General features: G+C 33.9%; 1 protein-coding gene across 4 annotated transcripts in view; it reads right to left on the reverse strand.

The window, feature by feature from the left end:
• Window positions 1-3,800, reverse strand: part of LOC106881197 (rho guanine nucleotide exchange factor 38) — a 44,323-nt gene extending 40,523 nt beyond the window's left edge. For 2 of the 4 annotated variants that reach the window (XM_014931495.2, XM_052971405.1), the window contains exon 1: window positions 1,542-1,893. The gene's annotated coding sequence lies outside the window, so the exon portion shown is untranslated. Of the gene's footprint in view, window positions 1-1,541; window positions 1,894-2,338; window positions 2,842-3,699 lie in introns of those variants that run through there. The other 2 variants (XM_014931497.2, XM_014931496.2) reach the window with 2 other exon arrangements.
• Between the last annotated feature and the right edge of the window lie 949 nt (window positions 3,801-4,749).

Consider the following 4,749-nt stretch of genomic DNA (forward strand, 5'->3'; position numbering starts at 1 on the left):
CAATGCTGGTGTGTTCGGCAAAAGAGACCAATAGAATAAGTACTAGGCTTACAAAGAATAAGTCCTGGGGTCGATTTGCTCGACTAAAGGCGGTGCTCCAGCATGGCCGCAGTCAAATGACTGAAACAAGTAAAAGAGTAAAACGAGAAGTGAAGAGTGATAACGGATACATATTCTGATGATAAAATATAGTATCTTTCAAAAATACCCTAAATTTATAGACTATATCTTGTGTATTTAAGAAAAAACAAAAACATTTTCCAGTATGAATTACATGGTTCGTTATTAAACATATATTCCTCGGCCCCCGACCTTTTATTCCGAACCAAAATAAGGGATTTGCAGCATATTGGGAGGTCAGGGTATTTGATTCCACGCAACAACAAAAAATCGAGTTTCTGGTTATTTCTTCCAATGCCGTAATAGAAAACATTGACGGTGTTTTCATGTTGTTGACACAAAACTGGAGGCAGGCCAAGATATAGCGATCGTCAGTTTTCAGAATTAAACTATTTTGTACAAGATCTTATATATTCACCTTTCGAACATGGATTTGTTTGCCTTTATTGCTTGGATTACATTTACATTGTGTAGGGAACGGATGATATAAAAATATCTTTGGAAGGAAAAAGGTCGCACACAACAACATCACCAGGACACCGGTAACAATAAATAAGGATTGTTCGAGAGTAAAAAGTCGAAATTCGTTAGATTTATCTCGGATACAAACATTGTTTAATTGTAATTTAATTATCTCTATAAATCTTTCAGTCGGGACAAAAAAAAAAGCTGTCCCTCAACCGAGTAAAGCCAAGGTTGAGTAGTTTCCTGTCCATGGTTAAAAATGTATCTTAATCAGCAAAACTTGAAACACGCATTTGTTTATTAATAAAACAGATATTAATATTGTTAATTACAGTAAGACGGTTTTAATGGTAATTGTTATTATTACGTCCAAGGTAAAGTGTTTCGTTAATTACAAAATTAATAATTATAAAGCATGAAATCAAATTTTCAAACAGTATAGTTTGATATTTGAAAGAAATTGTTGTGATGAAAAAAAAACCAATTCCCACAAATGATTTCAAAACAATTTAAACAGAAAGATTTGGAAGAATTAAATGAAAGTTCTGCGATAATTTTCTTTTAAGTAAATAAATGTTTTATGTTAAATTATTGGACGTCAAAGTTAAACTGGAGTCGAACCCGAATAAGAATAAATATTATTTACAGGAAATATATTTTGAGTTCAAATTCCGCCGAGGTCGACTATATACTTTTCACCCTTTCGGGGTCCATAATTAAGTACCAGTGAAGTACTGGAATCGATATAATCGACTTGCCCATCCCCTCAAAAAGTACCAAAATTATTGTCGTTGTTTATTTATTATTATTTTACTGAAATAAAGGAAAGAAAAAAGTGGACAATGAAGAAAAGAGCAATAAAATTAATTACTGGAGATAGAATTAACAATATTGGATAATTTCTGTTGGGACATTTAAAGTAAAAGACGAGAAAAATAAGAAAGACAAAAACTTACCAACTTATTTCGATTCAAATTCGAGAAGATAAGCGGAATCAACAAAACAATATGTTTCTGGTGAAATGCAAAGTACAATGTCCATTAAAATGATTAATTAGCTTTAATAATGACTGCAAAACCGCTTTTCTACTTAATTAATTGCAGAATTTTCTTTCTCTTACGTGGAAACAAATCTAATTTTGTCACAACACAACTTTTTTATTTTTTTATTTGATTTCACTCTTTCACTCTCTTTCTCTCTCTCTCTCTCTCTTCCCTCCCCCTCTGTCTAACACCTTTCTTGCTCGTTGTTGTTTTCCTATATTTCGTCATTTGGTAATTTTGTATTATTTACATTCACCTTGTAGGTCAGGTCTAAACTTCGATCGGCAGACCTTCGGAATAGCATTCGCTACCTCATGAGGAAGGGAAATTACCAGAAATTGACAAGTTGTTCCCTTCAGTGATGGTATTTTTTGTTCAAAACATTTAATTTTTGCAGCCCAATTCCGCGCCCTTTTTGGGAACATTTTTACTATATTACTACAACTAGTGAGACGAGTATAGTAATGAAAAAATACCCAGCATTTTAATTATCAAGAACGATACGTTTTATCGACGAGATTTTTGACTATTGGGCATTAACTGTGAAGGTCCATATTACTCAATTTATCGAAAGAGTACATAGATTTCGAAAATAAACAGTTTTAAAAAATGACTAAAAATAAGGAAGAAACAAAAAGAAATTAAATAAATAAACAAAATAAAGAGCTCAAGCATTTTGCTGAGTATGTTTCCTAGCTCGTTTTTCCTACCTTGGGAAATCAACAGGATCATCCACTTGGTCCTGCACTGCATATTGATAATATAGCTATTTTCAATTTCCTATATGCTTGCTTGTTGCTACTTTGTTGACGCTTGTTTAGAGAAATAAGCAGACAAGCTGCGTAAAAAGAGCAAAGTTGATTGGAGAACTTAGTTATAGAGTTTTGAAGTAAATGATTTGGATACTCAAACTTTTATCTTGACTATGTCAGACTACAATGGATCTCATCACCAAATTATTCCATCCATCATGGTCCCTCCCACTAAGAAGAGATTGTCTTATAATTCCAGTTTCTAAGCACACTTTCAAATACAACTCTCTTTTTAAGGTATGAAAGCTCAACCAATTAGCCAGAGATGTCATCAGCACTGGATTAACCATTAAGCAAAATGAGCACATGCTTAGGACTCAAGAGAAGGAGGGGGCACCGCAGAAATGGTAAATGGTTTAATGCACAAAAGAAATCACTTTAAACTTGCTAAAATAATATTCGGGATGCTTTTATCTCTACTAAGTATAGATGCAGATGTGTTACGTGAGATTAGTTTTGAGAATTTGATCAAAGACTGCAATTATAAAAAGTGTGAGAAAACTTTTCAAATCTAAATAAAGTGAAATTATACAAAAATAAACATTATTTTCCTTCTTACTGTTAGTTTTGATTCATTTTGAGAAATGAAAATTTATACTATGTTCATTATTGTTTATATTTTGAATTCCATATATATGGGCACACCAAAATCTTTTAAACGCATAGGGCCTTTCATCCGGCTCTGGATGTCATCAAGGCTTTTTGTATTCTTAGGAATTATTTACCTGTTCTTAATTTTGTTTGCATTCTGAGATCTTATCCCTAGTTCAGATTCTCATTTTGCTTCCATTTCTTTGATGAAGGTGTCTGGGTTTATGAAAATACTCCTCTTTAATTCTCCCTTGCTTCCTTTCTTCCATTCATGTTTTCTCCTTTTTGATGTGTAGCATTTTCTCCTTCCTACATGAACTAGTTACAACAGGAGGAAAATTAAGCTTATGTTGCATTTGATTCACTGTATCATTATAAGAATCTGTGACCATTCAGATATGTTGAAAACCCAAGCTGTCACATGTGTAGATGAATGTTGAACAGACCATTCTTTCTTGAATAAACTCTTATATTTTTTAAATTTTGTCCTTTCCACATGTATTTCTGTCATTTGCATTCCATTGTCTGTCAAGCGGCTTGCTGCCTGTGCATAAGTTCTTTCTTCCATACCCGACATGGACAGGAAAACAATTTCCAACAATAAATATTAACAATAATTTAACAATTCTTTAAACAATTTCAGCAAAACACAAATCAAACAAACTCACCACGTTGAACGCTTTCTTTAAACCAAAATCATAACACAACTAAAAAAAAAACACAACTATTCAACTCGGCTGGAGTAGCAATGGCCTGCGAGTTTGAGATGCCTGTCAAGCTCTTGTAAACATATAATAATTCTACCAAAACACATTCACTGATTTCAAAAATAGAAATACTACATTTCTAAATCTCTCAGAGAGATTTATGCAGTAGTGATGCGATAAAGTAGTTGTATGCTGTCAACTTAATGTGACAGTCCCATGAAGGGAATAATACTACAGCTATTTAGCCATAGGAAGCAGCACCGCTTCCTATCGGCCTTGACACACTTCCTGTGTCCATTTCCCTTTGATATGATTAAGTATTATAATTTTTTGGGGATAAGTTTTGAATTTTGAAAGTTGGCATTTTTTTATTGCCGGTGAGGAGCTGTGCCTGTGCAGTAGATCTGAAAAAATTAGGATGTATTAATGAGAGGCATGGAATTGATTGCCTCGTGTTTATATATTTTAGTCTTAGGTGTACTCGTTGAAAACGACTTCACCAAGCAAATTATTTTAATTGCTAAACAAAAGTCAAAAACCAATTGGTCCAGGAAAAGAGATGGTAAAAGTTTTTATTTTTCATTTCATTCCTTTCCGGATTTTATCCCTAATTTTGTGGTTCTAGAACCTAGCAGTTCTTTCTAGCTTAAGGGATTCTATGAGTGGATTCCTCTTATGTGGCAGTGTTGGCTACAGCCTAGTCACCCGTATTACGAACCAGGTGATACACGAAGGAGTCATACCCAATGACTGGTGTAGCAGCACCATAGTCAACTGCTACAAAGGTAAAGGTGATGCTTTAGATACAAATAATTACAGAGGCATCAAGCTGTTAGATCAGGTTATGAAAGTTACAGAGAGGGTCATAGCCCAACTAATTAGGGAGCGAATCAATTTAGATGAGATGCAGTTTGGGTTCGTGCCAGGTAAAAGCATCACTGATGCCATATTTCTAGTGAGACAGCTGCAGGAGAAATACCTAGCCAAGGATAAACCTCTGTACCTGGCCTT

This window comes from Octopus bimaculoides, chromosome 11 (assembly GCF_001194135.2).
Source record: "Octopus bimaculoides isolate UCB-OBI-ISO-001 chromosome 11, ASM119413v2, whole genome shotgun sequence".
Classification (NCBI taxonomy): domain Eukaryota; kingdom Metazoa; phylum Mollusca; class Cephalopoda; order Octopoda; family Octopodidae; genus Octopus; species Octopus bimaculoides.